Below are 21,761 nucleotides of genomic sequence, written 5' to 3'. Positions count from 1 at the left end.
AGATATCTGTCATGTAACTCCCATCTTTAGAGATTTTGTGATTTTGTTAGAATTGGGATTTTAGGGGCACCTGGGTGGCTCAGTGGGTTAAAGCCTCTGCCTTCGGCCCAGGTCATGATCCCAGGGTCCTGGGATCGAGCCCCACATCGGGCTCTCTGCTCAGCAGGGAGCCTGCTTCCTCCTCTCTCTGACTGTCTCTCTGCTTACCTGTGATCTCTGTCAAATAAATAAATAAAATCCTTAAAAAAAAAAAAGAATTGGGATTTTATTCTCATCTGTCAGACAAATTGTTATAATGAATATACAAATCTGCCATGTCTACAATGTGAGTAGTCTTTTCTTACTCATGGCAACATTGTGTACTGAGCCACCAGCAAGGCGATGGGTTCCTGCCTTATGTTTGAGTAAAAATTCAGAATGAGGAACCTGACTAGACTCCATGCATGGTGTCTTTCATTTACAGTGTCACAATGATCAAGAAAAATGAGTTACTCTGAATTCACATTTCATGGCATCACGAAGGTCACAGATGGAATCCAGAAAGTGGAGCTGTCTCATCAATATGCTGTAGGTCCCCAACCTCACCATCTGAAAATTCTTTCAAAGACCATTTTCTTCCTTCCTCCCTTCCTTCCTTCCTCTCTTTCTTTCTTTCTTTCTTTTTCTTCTTCTTCTTCTTCTTCTTTTTTTAACATTTAAAGATTTTATTTATTTATATGACAGAGAGATAGAGAGCACAAGTAGGCAGAGCGGCAGGCAGTGGGAGAGGGAGAGGCAGACTCCCCAGTGAACAGGGAGCCACCCAGGGCGTCCTGCCCCCAGTTTTGTTTTTTTTAAAGAAGAAATCTTTATGGTATTGTTTCTACAGTAAGAATCATTTTGTTGTGTTTCCTCAACCAGGGGTATAAATTTTCTGTAGAAAATTGTCTTTGAGGGGTGCCTGAGTGGCTCAGTTGGTTAGGTGTCTGCCTTCAGTTCAGGTCATGATCCCAGGGTCCTGGGATCGAGCCCCAAATGGGCTGGCTTCCTATTCAGCAGGGAGTCGGCTTCTCTCTCTCCCTCTGCAGCTCCTTCTGCTCTTCCCCTGCTTTCTCTCTGTCAAATAAAATAAATAAAATCTTAAAAAAAATTGGGGGCATCGCTTGATGAAAGAGGGAATACTTGAAGGAAGAAAAAGGGAAGGAAGGAAATTCACATGCTTTTAACATCTTTTGCATTAGATGCTGTGGGACAGAATTAAATATATATATTTAATTTAATTTAGTTAATCACAACAAACTGATTTTTCAGTTTGTAATTTTTCCTTTATTTTAAAACTGCTGTGTGTGTTTTGTATAGAATTTGGTTCCAGTCTTCTATGATTGCTGTTCAGCTGCAGGCAATTTTGAGGCATAACATACTGGAATCTAGGAGAAGAGAGGAACGTGAGAAGGTAATGGACTACCTAGATCAGTGTATTTCAATATGTGTCTTGGGAAATCCTCATGTCCCAAGAACAGGCCTCTGGGATTTCTGAGGTGTGAAGGGCAGGGTAGGATTTGGGGGCTCGAGTGAGGCCCGGTGGGGAGACTTCAGATGCCTTCTTTTCTTTCAAACAGAAAACTTTGATGTGATCTGCTTTCAAAAATTTTCTTAAAAAAAAAAACAAAAAAAAAAACAACTGGCCGAGAAATTCTGGAAAAATGTATGATAAGCATCTTAATATTCAGTCAAAATCACCTCTAAGGTGCGACTGGGTGGCTCAGGGTGTTAAAGCCTCTGCCTCCGGCTCAGGTCATGATCCCAGAGTCCTGGGATCGAGCCCCACATAGGGCTCTCTGCTCAGTGGGGAACCTGCTTCCCTTCCTTTCTCTGCCTGCCTCTCTGCCTACCTGTGATCTCTGTTTGTCAAATAAATAAATAAAATCTTTAAAAAAAAATCACCTCTAATATGTTAGTGACATAAACCTTTCAGAGTATAAAACAGTTAAGTAGAGATGAAGGAATAATCAGCTTACTATTCACATAAAAAGCAATATTGCTTATTTTGCTCCACAAAGGTTCATTAACTCATTTTAAGCCAGACACTTCATTAAACAAACATGTGACCAGACACAAGCAGTTCTTTCAGTAAGTGAAAGTGAGACACCACGGAGTAGAATGTGAGCTCCCAGGGTAAAGATTCTTTTCACATTCTTTCTTAAGAATTTGTCTATTCTTTTGGGGCTTTCTCTTTCATTGCTGTCATACATTTATCAAGAGAACAGCTTTGAGGAATTTGTGGAATTAGTAAGCAACAATATTCTGTCCATTTGTTGTATGAGTTCTTCATTTCGATGACAAGGCTGAATCTAGAAGGGATCTGAAATTTTGCCCAGGCACGTGGAGATGTGCATTCTACCTACTCGGTTACACGGACAGCCTTAAGTGACCCTGCCACCAAGACATCTCGAAAGAAGGAGGGAAAAAGAATTGAAATAGATTTTTTCTCATATGATCATCTTTATTCCATACATTTCTTAATGGAAATGTCACTGACATATAACACTGTATAAGCTTGAAATGTACAAAGTGTTGATTTAGTACATTTATGGATTGCAGTATAATTACTACCAAAGCTTTAAGGTAACATTTCCCATTACATCCCATAATTATTTCTCCTTTGTGATGGGGACCATTAAGATCTAATCTCTCAGTAACTTTGAAGATGATGCTACAGTATTGTTGACTCTAATGCACCACTGTGCATGAGCTCTCCAGGCTTACTTAACTACCAGTTCCATGTTTGTACCTTTAAACAGCATCTGCTCAATTCTCTCACCCCCTAGACTTTGCTAACCACCATTCTACTTTGTTTTTTGAGTTCATCTTTTTTAGATTCCACCTCTAAGTGAAATCATACAATATTCGCCCTCCTCTGACTTATTTCAGTTAGCATAATGGCCTCAAGGTCCACCCAGTTTGTCCCAGATGGCAGGATTTTCACTTTTCATTTTTGTTTATAAGTAAAATGGGTTTACCAAAGTAGGAGACCTTAGGGGCTCTCTCAGAAGGAGCGTTCCCTTTTGTTAGGGTGTCAGGAAAGGAGAGTAGATAATCTACTAGTTTAAACAAAGAAAAAAAGCTACATTTGAGAGTTTCCAGTTTTAAAAATTGTTATGTTTAGTTAAAAAAAGGGGGGCCGGATAACAAAAGTTTTCACCTAATTTATTCTCTGGCTGATTTAATCCATTTATATTTGCATACATTAGCATACAAGAGAACTCACTCAATGAAACCAATTATTTAAGTTGAGCCAAACAATAATGGCAAGGAAAGAATGGGGGAAAATTGTAGTAGATTTTAACTGTTTAAGTATTTATACGTAAGGAAATTAAAGTGAGGGCTTGTATGTTCTCTCTGTTTAATAATTCCCCTCATATTTTCTATTCTTTATAACTAGGAAGAATCTGAGAACTGTTACATTGGCCTTTCTAAGTTGCTTTTCAGAAGGCTAATTAAAGTTAAAAAAAAAAAAAAAAAAGCTAAAGGCTCAGAGTTGTAAGGGGTCTCCAGGGTTTAGGTGCTTCATCTCCTTACCCTCAGGCACATTTCACAAGTAATTTGGGCAGATAAACCTAGAGAAAAGGTGATTCCACAACCCATTTCTAGTAATTCATTGTAATGTTTAATTGACCTCCCCTTACTGGCAGGAATTTCTTACATCTGTGTGAAATGCTTTGTGCAGTCACTTAAATATCACATGAAAGAAAATCTGAAGCAGTATTTGTTCCATTTATGTCTGGGTCAGTTACAACCAGAGCCTTTGTCGCCTTCATTGGAATAGAAGCTTCCTGAAATATGTCAATATTTGCCTTCTCCACTTCCTCCCCTACCTACTATCACCATTCTTTACTTACACAAGCCCAATCTGACTTCTGTTTCCTAATTCAAAGACCTATCACTTCTCTGAAGTAACTGTTTCCAAGGTAACACATGACCCTCTGGTTTCCAAACCTAAAAATGCTTTGAAATTTACTCGTTTGACCTCTCTTGGCATTTGGCTGGGTCGACAACTCCTTTATTTCAAAACACTTTCCTTCTTTGACTGGTTTTGCTTTTACATTTCTGGGGATTTTCTGTATTTATCTATCTTTTAATTTTAGTGTTACCTATGCTCCAGCCCATCCTTGATCTTTCTTTCTCTCTCTCTCTCTCTCTCTCTCTCACTTGCTCTTTTTCCCTCACCCTATACTCTCTCCCTGAACAATTTTATCCACATGCTGGTTTTAGTCTCTATCAACTCCAAATCCATATTAGTTCATACCTCTCTTCTGGTCTTTAGATTTATATAACAAATTTTATAAAAGTGTACTGATGAGTCAAAAAGCTCTGATGTTCCATAAATTGTACATGTACACTATCACCACCTCCTCAATGAAAACGTCAGTTTTCAACACAAAATCTCCATTATGTGCCATTCATTTGGCCAGTCTTCATGCTGCACATAAGACTTAGAATCAAGTCAAATACACACATGGTCTCCAGAAGCCTAGGTCCAGAGACCCTGAGCTTTCTCTTGGGTTTTCCCGCTATCGTGTCCTTCCCCATCATGGTTCATACCACATTGTGCCATATCTGTCGTTTCCTCGTGTACACCTCTCACTTACAGTGGCAAAAGGACAGGAACTCCTTCTGTCCTGTTATGTCTCTTTCTAACTTAATATTGACTTAAATGAATGGATTTTCCCAAATGCCATTTATCCACCAAAGTATATAAATTTGATGTAAAAAGAAAATTCTTATTTGCCTTCCAGAGTTTCATTTTCGTACTTGTGTAATTATTTTTCCAGCAGGTCAGGAACATTCTATTTATTTTTTTTATCAACCTTAAAAATATAACAGTCAGTTATTTTACTAGCAAAAGGAGTTTACTTAGGAACAGCAGAAGAATTGCAATTGGGAACAAGCAAGCTATGACAAACCATAGTCAAGTCTGAAGAGACAAAGGGAAGGACCGGTTTTATTATATTTTAGGAGGAAATGGGGAGGGTTATTTTGAACAAAAATTCACTAGAGAAGAACAAGGGTTTGAGGTTGTGGAGTTTTCTTGTTCACTGTAAATGGTGGTTAATGTGTTGTTGCCAGGGCTGGGAGAGATCTTTCTTTTTCTTAAAAGCAGGAGATAAAATTACTGTGTGGAAATCGTGCTTCCTTGTCAAGATAAGGATTATCTTCCCTCTTGGTTGTTATGCAGGCTGCAACTAACGGTCTCTGTGTGAGAACGCCCCCTTCAGGGCTTCTCCGCTCAATTTTAAGTGAGGTTTCCTTTACTCATTTTCCCAGTTTCAAAGTATGCACTGACATCTATGAACATAATAGACTCATGTAAAATACAGGTGACTTTTAGTGAATGTATGGCTTCTGAGACCAAAGAAATATATTTATAGAAATATAACCTCAGATGTTAAAGGACTACCAACTTAAGAAAGCATCTAGAATTCATTTTTTGGTACCATTCCAGCTAGGTTATGAAAGAAGCCACAATTTAATTGAATCTGCAAAAAATTCTTACCATGTATTTTTATCGAGCTTATTTTTGTAATAAAAAAACTTCTCTACTGATATTAGCCTATACATTACCGTGAAAAATCTTGATCATAATTTCTAAGATTTTTACTTCTATTGAGCAACTGTATTCCATAAAGTCTTTGACATTGTGTACAAATGTTGGTATATATACCTAACTAATTATATAGAGTAGGCTCTGTAGCTTTTGTCAGAATCTCAGAGAGGTCTGCTTTTCCCCAAATGTTAAGAACCGCAATGACGTACTCTTTGTTCTACATTATATCTGGAAATTATCAGTTAAGAAAGAAGAATATTTTAGGGAAGATACCAAATGAATACCTTAGGCCAAAAAACCCAATCTTTTTTTTTTGAAATTTACGCTACACAGAAACACAAGCTCTCTTGATGCTGACCCTACAAGGGCATTTCTATTTGTATCTGAATAGATTCATTCCCAAAATTGGAGAGTAGCCCATGTTCCATTACCATGTAGCCCACAACATGCTTGAGATTGCTAATTAGGGTGCAAATTGTGGTAGTATTTCTGGTGACCTGGACATGTGTTCAATACAAACAGAAATGAGCCCCTCAACTCTTTTCACATAGGCCAGAAAACATCTGCCAGATGGTTATAGCTTTCAGTAACTATTAAACTGGATCACATTTGAACAAATGACTTAGATATATAATGTTGGAAAGCTTATTCTGAATTTCCTAACATATCCATGGAGATTAGTCTTAATGAAAAACTACATTAATCTACCTCATGTATTCGATTAGCCTAAAATGGATAATTCCCTCTCACTTTTGCCAAAGTCAGCCCAAAACTGCCTTTATCCACTTTCATATAATGTTAACAAAACATCTGGGAGATTTATTGAGATAAGGATATCTATTAGGACATCAAAATTAATTTCAATTCCTGGAGGTATCTTATTTTAATTAACAAAACCATGATCCTGTTCTATTAATTAGCATGCTGAAGGAATAAGTTTGAGATGAATTTAATTCTAGCAAAGCATTTATCTTCTAAAATAATAAAAAGAGCATTAACCATCTCAATCCAATTTGTTTTATACTTTTAATAACAGTCTGGAAATTCCATCTAGAAGAGTAATATAACTAATATTCATTATTTTTAATTTAAAGCTTCATTTTGGGTGTGCGTATTTCTTGTAAGCCTCATTATTAGTGGTACCGTAGTTCTAACATTGTATCATTTAAAGATTATTAATGTGAGCACAAGTTCATTTAATATGTTATATTATTAAACTTTCTGTTGGGTGTAAAGCTCACATTTATTTCACTCCTAGTGTTTTTTCCTCACTAACTTATGAAAGTATCTAAGGATGCCAGAGTACAACTAGGAACAAGGCACATAGAATTTGTAAATAACTCCTGTTCTGCCCATACATATAATTTCTGTGTAATCATATATTTTACTCTAGATTCCCATTATTGACACATTCTTGTATTTTAAATACAGCTAAAACATTTTAGATAAAATTAAATTAACAGATTAGATTAATAGTGCATCTGGTACCATATTAAGATTACTACTATAATGGAGCATGCTGAACAATTTCACACTTTGTCTCATGTCAAGTCACAAATGATAGCTTCAGGTTATATAAGATTAGGGGAACTGGATTGTAAAACCCTAAATGGCCTCCTTTTGAAACTCCTCATAGAACTTTTTCACTTACATATCCATTTTGTTGCAAACGGGCTTGTATTTGAAGGCATCATAGAATGGTTTTCAAATAGAACATTGGAAAACAGAGTGTGTGTACTAATGTCAGAATACAAGAAAAAAACCCCAATATTTTACATTTGATTGCTGTTTTTCAATCTTTCATACTTATAGCCTGAACCATAAAGAATCAGATAATAAATATTTTAGCCTTTATGGGCCAAGAGGCAAAATTGAGAATATTATGGAAGCCAGTATATAGCAAGTGAGAAAAGAGAATTACACAAAGCTTACTGATGACATTCAAAACATAATAATTAAGATAATTTTTGACAATACAAGTATACTAATGAGAAGAATGGAATTGGTTTTTTAGAAATAATACTTCACTTAATTGGGATTCAAATTAGTGTTTCCTGTTATCAAAATTAATTGCAAGTGTTTATCTGTCAATGCTGATCTATAATGAGATTTTATGTATTTCAACTTTGGAAAATGGTTTTTCACAGAGATAGGTCTGGCAAATATTGATATTAACCCATGAACATATGGAAGACACATACAGAATCTTCTTAGATTCTTCTCTAGATATTGGCCTCTTAGCATGACATTGCATTTGATTATTCATGTGTTGAAGTTTGAGGGGAAGTGTCTCGCTTACAGAGGTAAGTCAACTTTGAGATATAGAAATTTCCTTTGAACTTGGACTATTAGAACTTTGTTTGAACTTGCAATGTGTCTCTCCTGCAAAACGATGGTAATAAAGGTATTTCTTTTCATCTTACCTTCTGGCAATGAAGTATATAAAAGAGCTTGACATTACTTGTGATTCAAACAATATTGTCATCAGAATGACTTCATGCAGTATAAGTTCTGTATGTAAGTACTATTATTAGTACTTATAATTTTGCCTTGTAATTTTAGGTCACATTAGTGAAATATTCTTAAGCCTATAGCAAAGAGTTGTTTCCAGCTCTGTTCAGCATTCAAAAGTAGTGGGGCTTTTCTTTTTAGAGATATTTTAAAGATTTTATTTTTTTAAAAGATTTTATTTTTTTAAAGATTTTTTAAAAAGATTTATTTTTTAAAAGATTTTTTTTTAAGGCATTATTTACTTTTTTATTTGAGGGAGAGCATGCAAGCTCACATGAGCAGAGAGGAGGGCAGAGAGGGAGGGAGAGGGACAAGCCAACTCCACATTGAGTGTAGATTGGTCACAGGGTTTGGTCTCTGGACCCTGAGATCATGACCTGAGCCATATCAAGAGTCGGATGCTTAACCGACTGAGCCATCCAGGCCCCCTGAGGGTGGTTCTTCTTGATAATAAAAGTTTTAATCTTGACTCTAAGCTCAAGAAAATCACAAGGAAATGTCACTTTTAAGCTATATAATTGCCCTGTGGTAGAGCAAGTCAGTGTAGTCAGTTTCTATTTTTGGCACACATTCATAGAATTGATGATGATCACATCCGTGAAAGCCAATGAAGATCAGTGTTGACACGACTCTTAGTGGCTTACCTAATATAAAGTCATTTATTCTTTATGTACTTATTCATAGTGTCATTGTGCTAGTTTGGGTGTACACCAGTGTGGGATTAGATGTGCAAGAAATGTACTGGAGAAAACCTGAGAGGCACAAACAAGAAGGGGCTGGATTAGGTAGGGAGAGACTTCAGACTTTAATGCAGTTTTCACTCCTGTCAGGGAGGAATGGAATGAAGGGAAGGTTTACACTGCAGTTTGAAGAAAGTTTCAACTACCCAGTCAGGAGTACTTGAGCCAAACTCATCCATCAGAGGAGACACTTTTGTGTTCCATCTTTGACTGGAAGCATCCTGCCACAGTCCACCACTGGTTCCACGCAGATTTACTTCTTCATACTTATTTGGGGAGACTCTCCTCCATGGTTCTTCTGAATCTGTCTTCCTGAGGGGAAACTTGATGAACTACAGATGAACTACCCAGACACTGCAGTTGATCTTGGGCTACAACTGGTACTTACTCACCCCTTTCCTCCTACACAATCCATTCTAAATCTCCCTGCCCTCCCCTATCACCTTAGCATATTTTGATTATTTATGTAGTGGTGTGATCCAAACTTCATTTCTGAGAGTCTGAATGCTCAATGATCATACCTTCCGTGGGCCTGCATATATCTGTTCAATGGAGCAAGGGAGTACCAGGAATTGCTCAACTGGAAAACTTGAGTTTCACATGTGTTACTCTCTTCCCCATTGTGTAAAAGCAACCCTACCTTCTCCTGCCACTCAGAGTCACTTACCCTATTAGTATGGTAGCTTCCATTCTTGTCTGCTAGTCCCCAGACATAACGGGTTCTGGTGGACAAGGTGCCTTGCTAACACCTGTAGCTTATGATATAATGGTATTCTTGCCAAGTCCGATAGTAAGAGCATATTAGTTTTTGGGTTTCAGGACCTCTACTCCTGCACAGGCTAGTTGTAGGGATGGAAAGCACAAAATTCCCAATGGATCACTGGAAGTAAGATTACATAGGGTGACTCTTGCTTTTGCGTTTTGGTTCTTAAGTCTATTTTTATCTTTGGAAACACATGCCGTGTTAAGAGCTCTGATTTAATGCATATGATACACACAAAAGGATGGCATTCTGTTCTTTCAGAGAATTGCTCCTGAACTAGTAGTGAAGTTAAACTTTTAAAACTGTTCCAGCATTCTGTGAGGTTGGCTGCTTCTAGATGGTTTGGTATGTGATATGATTATTGGATTCCATGGTACTGTGCTCATCCTATATCTCTTTCACTGCAAAGTAGGCCCTCTGGTCTGATGTCATCCATATGAAATCTATAAATCCTAAGATATTGGTGCTTACAGAAACCATGCAGGTAAGAATACCTAAACCATATCCAGAAGAGGCATCTGTCTCTCTAAGAGGAATTGGACTGCTGGCCTTTCCAGTACTCCATATTGAGTACATTGGAAATGTACCTGCAAGTGGTCTATTGGTCTCCTCACCTGCAAGTGGGCTATTGGTCTCTTCACGTAGGAGAGTTGTCTTGTTGTTAAGAACCTTGAAGAATCTTTTTGAAAGCTGAACTAGCCTCCCATAATTTCACAGATTTTTTAAAAGACTTTTTAAAAGATTTTATTTATTTGGCAGAGAGAGAGAGAGAGAGAGAGCACAAGCAGGGGGAGCAGTAGGGAGAGGGAGATAGAGAAGCATGCTCCCCACTGAGCAAAGACCCCCAACATGGGGCTGCATCCCAGGAGCCTGGGATCATGATCTGAGCTGAAGGCAGACTGAGCTACCAGGCACCCCATAGTTTCATAGATTTTGGCTTAACCAACTGAGCCACCCAGGCCCCCATAGTTTCATAGATTTGGGCAGAAGACATGAGACTCTTGGATCAGGGACAATAGACAGTTTAATATGTACAGCTCTAATGATATTCAGAGTATCATCATTTTTGTGTTGGTTTCCCTAGTCCTAATTCTAGAACAGGTTTGAAAGAAGAAGAAAACAGAGGCAGTGAGTTGAACTAGGATTTACTATTTGTTGCTAGAATATAAAAATGTCACTTAAATTTTTTTGTAGAAAGTAGATTTACACATTTTCACAAGACAAAAGAAGGCAAACACAAAAACAAACCAAAAAGGAAACAAAACATCCTCTGCAGATTATTCCTTATTATTCTAGATTATTCAAGATTAAGCCACTTGGATTAAAAAAAAAAGCAAGAAAGAAAATACGTACTGGAAACAGTACGTATTTTCTTTAAAATGTGTTAGAGCTTTTATTAAGTTCAGTATTTGGTAACTGGTGGTAAATCTGGCATTTACCATGACAGAGAACTTATATTTATTGATAATTTTACTTTGGAGGCTAAATGTAAATCCATAAACTGCACAATGAAGATGACTATGTAAGTCAAAAAGAAGAAATTATGAGGAAAAAAGCAGTATCACTGTTCAATTTTGTAAGTTATAATTGTATTATTAGTTCTAATATGTGGTATATAGAAGAGCAAATGATATGGTTTCCAAAATCTTTACAGATTCTGAAAAAGTTAAATGACCTTCAGGATTCTCATTGACCATTAAACTGTTTCAGATTTCAGCCCTTGTTTACATATAAAATTTACTTTGCATTTTTCTTAAATAATTTATAATCTATATGATTTTTTAAGCATACTGTAAATATGATAAGTAAATAAAAAAGCACCGGGACCAGGCAATATAATATCAAAATTTTTTTCTTGGAAACCTATTTTGAAGTACCTTGCAAGATTTAGTTGGCCATATCAATCTGATCTCCTAGGAAATTATCTCAAATTATAGGTTCCAAGGTAAGCAAAGGCCATACTTCATAAATAGAAATGATTTCCTAACAGAGCCCTGCTTTTGCAATTCATGCAATAGTCATCTTCCTGGGCCCCTCTTCTTTAATTCATGTAGTCCTGGGTAAAACAAAACCCATTTCATGCCAGTCCTCTGCTTGAAACTTTCCTTTGGCTTATGGACACCCTTAAAAAACAAGAAACAAAAAACAAAATTCTAAAATTCTTACGAAGGCCTTTCAAGCCTTATGAGTTCTATTTCTTGCTAGAGTATCCTCTAAAATCCAGCTACTATTTGTGGTAGAAAAAATAATGGCAGGAAATAACCAAATACTTACCAATCAGAAACTGGTGTATTCACATAATGGAATACTATGGAGCTGTAGAATCTCTGTCTTTCTCTCTCTCTCTCTGCATGGTATGTGTATGTATTATCTATGTATATATCATGTATATCACATAAATGTATGTGTATATCTATAGATGTATTCATCTGCCCATCTAATCAGGATGGAACAAGGGGTAGGAGGTAGGATGGCCTCTAGACTTCACTCAATATACTTTGTTTTCTATCTCTGACTTTTCTACTGTTTACTATTTCAGTAACTCTAAAGCTAATTTAAATTGAAAAATTCAATCCCTAAAAAGTCAAATTCAAAATGCAATAAATGAATCTGTGTTATTTTTTGGTAGCATGATAACAGAGTAGAAATGTCATTCTTTCCTGATGATTTAGACTCTCCTTTAGCTTCTATATCCCAGAATAGTTCAAAGTTTTCGACTGGATCCTTTTGAAACCAATTCATGTCCCATCACCTGGGGATCTCCCTGGGTCAGTTTGGCATAGAGGAACACATGCATGTGCTTGCTCACAATCAAAATTCATATGCTCAGATGACCCCTGCTTGATTTCTTACGTTCACTGATCTCCAGTCAAGAGCTAGGCACAGGCTTCAGTACTGGTGAACTCCAGATCGTGTTCTCCAGGTGGTTGGGGTGAATCCCTCCTGCTTGTTTTGTGGGTAAGAAACATATTTTCCCCCTCCTCAAAGGACTGGGAGATTGCATGGCCCTCTGGCTATTCTCTCCAAAAATCTAATCTCTCCCAGTCACTCCTGAATGTTCTCATCGCATCTTATATATATTTGTATGGGTGATGGACTGAGGTGTCCCCCTATTTGGGGGATGTCGCTTAGCAAGTTCAGCATAACTTCTCTGACCCCCATTTTAAACACAAGCAGAATTATCCTTTTTTGTTGACAGCTTTGGAACTTCAACTGAAAGTAAAAGTTTAGGTGATACAGGCATAATGCTTGAATGGCTCTAGACATATTTCTGTAACAGTCACTGAGACTAGACCACAGAACTTTGACAAACCACCAGACTGCCAGCTTTGGGCTACTCAGCTACCTTTAATTAATAGAGTACTTAAAGCTGTTTGGTGATAAAGACATGTTCTTTTTGCAAAATATCAGTGAAAGATAAATATAAGTTTTATCAGAATGGTATGAAGAATTTACTTCTTGCTTGTGACGTTCCCACACACCCTAGAGTCAAGAAAATAGAAAAAGAGAGAAAATGCCTGATTTTGAATTAAACCATCATGGGAAATAGATAGATAATATCTATAATGTTAACAAAAAGTCAAGAAATAGATGTGAAAGTCTGCAAATTAAAGATACAAGTAAACCACCAAAAAAGAAAGTAAAAAATTGGAATTGATTCTCATGGGGGATTAAGAAATGGTAATAGGAGAGTCCTCTGATAATACAGAGAAGAAAGTAATTTAGCTGGTAGGATAGGCTTCCTCCTCTCTTTCTAATAATCTGTATAGTTTTCTATTGTGAAATGCTAAATGTTAGCATCATCTTATTCTTAAATTTACATAATGAAATAAACTTAAAACTATTGGGAAAAATAAATTAACCTATGCATCTGCTCTAAGTATAATCATGGTTGTGTAATAGGTAAATATTTGGATTAGAAATTCTAGTTAACTATTCATGAGCAAATATTATATGAAGAAATAGTAGATGCAATGGAGTTATAAAAAGGAGCTAAAAAAACTATGACCAGTGCTCATTACATGCAAATGCCAGAACTAGCTGGACCTCAAACACTTTATGGTGCCCTGCAAAACCCCTTTTTACCACAAGTAGACTTTTTTTTTTTCCTTTGAGACAGTGAGTGAGCGAGTGCAAGCAGGGGGTAGGAATAGGGAGGCACAGAAGAAGAAGGAGAGAGAGAATAATAAGCAGGCTCCACACCCAGGGCAGAGCCCAACACAGGGTTTGATCTCAAACCCTGAGATCATAACCTAAGCCCAAATCAAGAATTTGATGCTTAATCAACTGAGCCACCCAGGCAACCACTGAGAAGACTCTATGATCTTCATATATCCTCTTAATGACTCACCTTGCTTGATACAATTTAGAGTGATGCACAATTAAGTTTAACTAGAAAGAATAATTGACATCGAAATTACTGGAAAAACAGTTGTCTACCGACATATACATACACTTGTGTATGTAGGATAGAAATAAATATATTTGCTACTTTGAAAGTTGAATTATTTCCTTCATGTCTACTCATCAAGTCGAGTGCATGTTTTCCTCTTTCTACACTGTAAAAGCATATGCTCAGGAGTTGAATGCTACTTTTTATTGAGAAGCAAATCCTTTAAAGAGGAGTCCTTTTCTAAACAAAAACATGTTAAAAGGTATTGACTCAGAATTGATCAGATGGTAGATAACAGGTAATTTCGGCTAGATGGCCTTTCTATTTAATGGGTGAGTTGAAATTGCAGTCAGCCTCCCAACGTCTGTGCATTCTTCATACTCAGTGCAGCTGCTATGCAGTTGGTCCAATTGTTTAAATTTAAGACGTCCAAGGCAATTATGAAAATCCAGCTTCTCTTGTCAGTGTTCAGGAGCTCAGGCATAAGCCACCCAGTGCATTGCATTTCCTTGGTGACAGAGACTGGTTTAGGAACAGAGGTGTAACCTAAGTGGCCCAGTGAATCCAATACAATGGGATTTTGTTGTGTTCTTAGGGCAGAGGTGTTTTTCTTCCTCTTCAGCTGGTCACGGACAAGGAAATACTTGATTTTGACAGGTAGTGGTAACTCTCTTAAAACCACAAGGTTAGAAGCTGCTTTAGGTTGCATCTGTGGCAGAATGTAGAGACCAAAGGAGTTTGTTCTTAATGACATAATAGAACAGACAGATTATTCAACCCTGGGTTGCTCGCCATGTAGGCCGATATACATCCTTTTTGTTTGGGCCATTATAAATTGGCTTTTGGGATCTCTAATGAGGGTCAAAGTTTGGTTCTCTAATATGAAATAGCTGACATAGAACACTTAGCTAATATTGCTTTCTTGCTTTTTCTTTTCTGCTTTTCATCACTTTCATATAATACATTGAAAAGAACTATAAATATTCATAATTTAAAAATTAAAGGAGAACTTTCATAATTGAGCCACCTAGTGGTTAGATGCATGTGTTACAGAGACAAAAATTACAGATTTTGAGATTTCACAGCAATTTTATGAAATAACATTTAGGAGAAAATTTTATTTTTAGAATATATAATATAAAATATAAATTATAATTTGTATAATTAAAGTTATTTCAAAGTACATATGTAATACTAGTAAATAATGACCAGTAAGTACCAATGTTTATATGTGTGAGCTTCTCACTCTCAAATGAACAAAATTCCCTGTAAAAATTTTTAATGATCCTTTTCCCACCTTTTTCCTACAACAGTCCATCATACAAAACTTAACCTTAGTTTCTTTACAGCTTATTTATCTTGCGAGATTAGGGTTATTGATATTTCCACAGATCACTGATGTATGGAACAATGCTAGCCAGGCATCCTAAAATTCTTGGTTTGCCTACGAATTAAAAGAAAATTACTAATAATGAAAATTTTCTTCATGAAATAAGTTTCTTTTTAGGAATAGTTTGCAACATCAGTGGTAACTAGAAAATATAGTATTATTTCACAAATATATAATTGGTCCTCTATTATAATGTTTGAATCACAGTACCATATTTGTTCCATCAGTTTTTCTGGGATTACAGATTTTGGCATCATGAGCATAAATAGACTCAGAGCACAAGAATCTTCATAAATAATTCAGCATGTCTTCTTTTATCTTTGCTTTATAATTTTAACTATGTGTGTGTGTATATATTACAAATATATATTTATATATGTATATTTCACTGTGATGTTCACGGTAGCATAAATTACTTTATATGTGGTAAATCATAACTATTTAATATCTAATGATTTCCTTAAAATGCAATACTACCCTCTTTAACCATTATTAACTTGTTATACAAATTGTCATTTAGTCTTAATTATACTTATTTTTTACATTCATTGTTTCCACTTCATGTTTAATTGATAAAACATATATGTTTTTAAGGTCCAAAATGCTGCTATTGGTCAGTTTTGGGAATGTGGTGGTTGGTTTGCTCTTCTAAGAGAAATGTTAATTTTGTAAAAAAAAGAAAAAAAAATGCTCTTTTTTTTTTTGCCTCTTTCTAATGATTCAGGTACCCATCCATCTGTGGAAGGATTGTGTTTCTACTCTCTGAGCACAGAATACAAGAATGTTAATAAATTTCCAAGAGTATTGTATCTTTGATTTGGTTTATATGTTAATGAACAGGAAAGTTACCACGCATTATAATCTCACAGATCAGTGCATGAACAACTAGTACATATGTTAGGGCACTTCGGAATATCATTTGTTTAACTTCTTTTGCATATAAAAGTTAAGTATGGAATTTGAGGGTACCTCCTTAGTAGAAAAGTATATCACTTGCTTTTATCTTTATCACAGTATTTAATCAAATATTAGCTCTTGGTTCTTTTAAGTGTTGTGGACCTAATTATTTAATTATCAATAATATCATAGACAATTGAAGATTCTCTTAAAAACCACTCTGGGCCCAGCTGTCAGGAGAGCTGGAATGTCTTATTTCCCCACTATAGGTGTTTCCACTAAAACATAATCAGATTCCCTCCAACCCTAGGGCTATTTGCAGTTTGGATGCCAGGAACAGCTGTGGAGTCCAGAAGGCTTTTCTAGGATTCTCCCACCAGGGAGGGGTTTCAGGGAGTAGTTGAGCAGAGTTATAGATTTGGAATAGATTAGGTAGCTAGGGCTGCTCTAAAATAATCTTCTATAATATGTAACTGTTTCAAGAAGGAGAAAATTAACAAATCCTTCACACGCTGAAATTTAAATTTAATAGAACATTGTAAAAGTGGAATAAAGTATGCGTTGCATGTAAACCGGATTACATGTGGGAATTGACACGCTCAGCCACAAAATAAAATTAATATCTCCATACTTAAATAGAGACAGTAGGTAGGATTTTAGATGATATTTCCTTTACTACAGAGACAGTAAAGCAGTACTATAAAAGTAATAAAGTGCTATAGAGGAAGTGGGCCTTTATTTACTCCCTATTTTATGCACTTTCTTTAAATCAAAGGGATTTCCACTGTCAAATGCTTGCTTATTTGCATTTATATGGTGAAATGTTGCCATCATGTGGCCATTCCATCTATCACATCTTTCTCTTTCCTCTGGGTTAGCCTGAGTTTTGGGCTATTTTTATATGATGCATGAGTATTTGGAGGTAAGTGTGGTGTCTGTTAGGGCCATTATTACAATGAAATGACAAATATTTAAGCTTATTAATTTAAAGTAGACTTAAAATAAGTTTACTGTTATTCTCACACAATAGGATTTTAATATGTATCTTCTGAAGCTCTTAGAAGTCCCCTTTCTGTGGGCTGATTATTCAAGTTATGAATCTTAAACAGCTATTTGCAACTGTTCTTTAAAGAGTCCAGATGACTTTCCCCACCCCGTGTTTGTAGTTATTTTGAATGTCACCACAAGTTACCAAAATGTCCATTTATTTGTATATAATTTGGGAACTATTTCTAATGCATATCACATTTTAAACAATAGGGGGCATTATGATGTCATGTTTTTGGTTTGCTCTCTGATGGCAAGTATTTTATTTCATAGTAAAATCCTGGATTTTCCTTTTGATAAGAATACTTCTCTAAATCCCAAAACATATTTGTTTTATTTTGACAGTATTGGCAATGAATATGAGCCTCATTATATATCCTTGGGAGACCTAATTTCCCAAAAGAAAATACTATACCAGTTTATCACTATTTCAGTAAATGCATACATTTCTAAATTGCTATAAAAATCCAAACCAACTTATTCTTAATCCAGATAAAATAGTTTTAAAACAAACTGCTTGCTTCCTTATTAAATTGAGAAATGTTGGCATTTTAAAGGGCTCCTAAATCAATCTGTTTCATTATATATTATCATAAATAAAAACTTTTCTTTAGTTAAGGTTTAAGTTTAAAAATTGTGGAACTAGGTGGGCCTGGGTAGTCCAGTCCATTAAGCATCTGCCTTTGGCTCAGGTCATGATCTCAGGGTCTTGGGATCAAGCTCCGCATCAGGTTTCCTGCTCGGAAGGTAACTTTCTTCCCCTTCTCTCTCTGCCTACTTGTGATCTCTCTCTGTCAAATAAATAAATAAAATCTTAAAAAAAAATTGTGGAACTATGGGGACGCCTGGGTGATTCAGTCAGTGAAGTGTCTGCCTTCGACTCAGGTCATGATTCCAGGACTCTGGGACTGATCTCTGAGTCCTCTCCTTGCTCAGCAAGGAGTCTGCTTCTCCTTCTCCCTCTGCCCTTCACTTCTGCTCGTGTTCTCTCTCTCTCTCTCTAATAAATAAATAAAATCCTTTAAAAAAATTCACGAAACTAGGTTCTTAGTATTGCAGAAGTTTGAAATCTATAGACAACTAGGGTGAAAATTGTTAAAACACAAATATTTAAAATTATTATTATTATTTTTAAGATTTTATTTATTTATTTGACAGAGAGAGATCACAAGTAGGCAGAGAGGCAGGCAGAGAGAGAGAGGGGGAAGCAGGCTCCCCACTGAGCAGAGAGCCAGATTTGGGGCTCGATCCCAGGACCCTGGGATCATGACCTGAGCTGAAGGCAGGGGCTTCACCCACTGAGCCACCCAGGCGCCCAGTATTTAAAATTATTAATTTTATGAAGTTAATTAAGGAGTTCTTTAAATGTATAGAATTTGGGCATTTTATCTTTTCAAGCTTTACATGGATTTAAGTTTCAGATAGGATATAGAATAAATCAGGATTTAGTAGGTTAAATATTTAAGCTTAAAACTGAGAGTTTTAGATGGAAGAAATATATTTCTCAATAGGAAGCATCTCTTTCATGTTTCATGAAGCAGAGAGAAGGAAACTGAAGATAAGACAACTTCAAAGATCATTTCTGTCTCCATCCAAAACTGTGTAACAGTTGTCAGTGTTTTTTTTAAGTTTTATTGAAATTATATATATGCATATATATGTGTGTGTATATATATCTACACACAGAAGTATTGCATTACTATATTATCTTTATCTCTTTATAAAAACTTAAAACATTAAATAATAGTCTAATGTTAACTTTTAATTTGCTTTCCCAGTCTCAGTTGGCTACATCAGGTAAGTGTAACCATCATTATGAATATGTTGTATATACTGAATTTTTAGTTATTCTGGTAAAGGTCACTGTGATAACGTTTATTTTTGCGTATTTCTGGGCATTAGAACCCATATTCAATGAAATCTTTATGACTTTTTTAAAAATCACGTGCTCATATTTTGAATATAGCCATTGTGGGAGTATTTCAGCAAATTCAACACATGCCTGCCCCCCAAAAAGCCTGTCACCAGTACACCAATGAGTATTTCTTACCTGGGACCACTATCCATAACTATTGATTAGAATAGTATTCTTCTGCAGGATTTTTCAACCCACTGCAGAATATTTAGCATCTTCCGCCCTGGCCCATAAACACCATGATAGAAAATCCTAGTCACAGAAACCACTAAAAATGCGCCCATATGTTTCTAAATGTTCGCTAGAACATTTAACCCCTTGCAGAGGACACCCAATGCTGCAGGGATGACTAAGCAATATGTGGCAGTAGGTAATGAAAACTCTCAGCTGGGAAACTTAGACATAGAAACAGTGTAGCAGGTTAGGTTTAGAAAAAAATAAGTTGGGACTGACTATAAACAGATTTCAATTATAGTCTACATTGTTTCCATTTTCCATCATCTTGTTAGTCTGCTTACTGATAATACCAGAATGTGGATGGACCCAAAACCAGAAAGCCAATTAAGGAAGCTATAGTATATATCTGTTGTTTTGCCAACCAAGAGCATTCATTTTTCTTTTGATAACAGGACTTCAAGTGCCCTCCAGACTTGAGAGATGTGGTGCCCAATATGGTAGTCACTAGCTGCATAGGTCATTAAATACTCAAACTGAGTTTAGTGAGAGGGAGGAAATGAATTCATAATTGAATTATGTTGGAAATGTAAAATATGCACTGAATTTTGAAAATGTACTCTAAATTAAAAAAAGAATGGAAAATATTTTAATAATTTTTAAATTTTGATGAGATGGTGGACTAATGTTTTGGATATATTGGATTACGGTATTTTGTATCTTATAATTAATATACTGACTTCATCTATTTCTTTTTATTTTTTTAATGTGGCTACTAGAATATTTACAATTATATATGTAGTTTACATTTTATTCCTATCAGACAGTGCTGCTCCAGAAAGAATCATCTACTTTTCATTGTGGGTCCATGCATTGAACACATTTTTTTCAGTTTAGTTATTTTTTACTAATATCTACACCCAAGTAGGGCTCATACTCACCATCCCAGAGACCAAGATTTACACGCTCTTCCAGCTGAGCCATACAAGTACCATAGTTCTGACATTTTTGATTCCTTCACAGCTGTGGAGCTAGGCAAATGATTTAGTCCTAGCCAATGAGAAGACACTATGTCCTATCTCTTTGGGGATGGTTACATGGCCTAATTTCAACCAAAGAAAGTGATTTTACAGGATTTTAGCTCAAACTTCTGGGAAAGACTAGTTTTGTTGTTGTTTTTTTTTTTTTTATGAACTTGGAACTGTTGCTTCAAAGTCTAGAACTCATTGAAGCCATATTATCACCTTGAAAAAACTGTCGTGCTCGACATGAAGCCAACACTGGAGTGCAGAGCCAAGAATTAGAGAGAGAGATGGACTCTGGGCAGTAGAGTACTTTGGGCTCAAGCCTGTTTGGATTTTCTGCTACTTCAAAAAAAAAAAAAATTGAGAGATTGGGAATGCGGGAGTGGGGTTGGAGGCAGAAAGAGAGGGAGAGAGAGAGAATCTCAAGCAGATTCTACTCTGAGCGTGAGCCCAACACAGGCTTAATCTCATGATCCTGAGATCATGACCTGAGCTGAAACCAAAAGTCAGGAGCTTAACTGACTGAAACACCCATGTGCTCCAGGTTTTCTGCTACTTTAAAAACAAAAATTCCTTATGGGTAAGAGGCAGAAGATATTTAAAAGTTAGCACTTAGGCAGTGGCTGCAGGAATGGAGAATGTCATTCTATGACACATGGCAGTGAATGTAACCCTCATTGACTTAAGAATTCAAGGAGTAGAGTTAGGGAGAAGTTAAGAACATCAGCCTTGTCAACTGATTCTATCAAGTGGTAAATGTAAATTTTTTTAGCATGTGAGATTGAACTTACTTTGAAATTTAGTCTTTTCTAATGATATACTGAATTCAAATCCTCAGTAACCTGGTTGGCAGCATTTAGAAGTAACTCTTAGTTTACTATGTGACCTTCTATTTGGTCTTTATTTAAAATGCTAGTGTATAATTAGTGAGATTAGGAATTCTGAAATATATATTTTTCAGCTCCAAACTAGTGATACATAGATAAAAATCAATATGCATGCAAGTGTTACAGCATTATATTATCAACCAACCACCTAATTCTGCTTCTCTTGTAAGAGAGACTCACACATTCATGGTTCAGTCGCTGTGTGCGACTGTTACTGATGAGCTCAGAGTCAAGTGAGACATTTTTCTTTTTAGTCAAGTGCTTCTGATAGTCATAAACTTTTAGAAGGTGTTGCACTTTTATTTATGGTAAATCATAGTTTTTTTAATATTCTAAGTTTCAGTTAAATTTCTATTCCTCAGTAATCTTGAAATATTTCAGATTTTAATGGTTTATTAAACTCTAGATTTTTAAAATCTAATTTTTTAGATCATA

At 35.9% G+C, this 21,761-nt stretch overlaps 1 long non-coding RNA gene across 3 annotated transcripts in view; it reads left to right on the top strand.

Moving 5' to 3' along the window:
- Positions 1–21,761, top strand: part of LOC116592845 — a 53,300-nt gene that overhangs the window by 810 nt on the left and 30,729 nt on the right. For 2 of the 3 annotated variants that reach the window (XR_004286624.1, XR_004286623.1), the window contains exons 1-2: positions 214–567; positions 1,339–1,432. This is a non-coding gene — a long non-coding RNA (uncharacterized LOC116592845). Of the gene's footprint in view, positions 1–213; positions 568–1,338; positions 1,433–21,761 lie in introns of those variants that run through there. The other variant, XR_004286625.1, reaches the window with a different exon arrangement.

Source organism: Mustela erminea, chromosome 1 (genome assembly GCF_009829155.1).
Source record: "Mustela erminea isolate mMusErm1 chromosome 1, mMusErm1.Pri, whole genome shotgun sequence".
NCBI classification, from domain to species: Eukaryota; Metazoa; Chordata; class Mammalia; order Carnivora; family Mustelidae; genus Mustela; species Mustela erminea.
The sequence above is the reverse complement of the archived record's forward strand: the minus strand, read 5'-3'. Positions and strand labels throughout refer to the sequence as shown.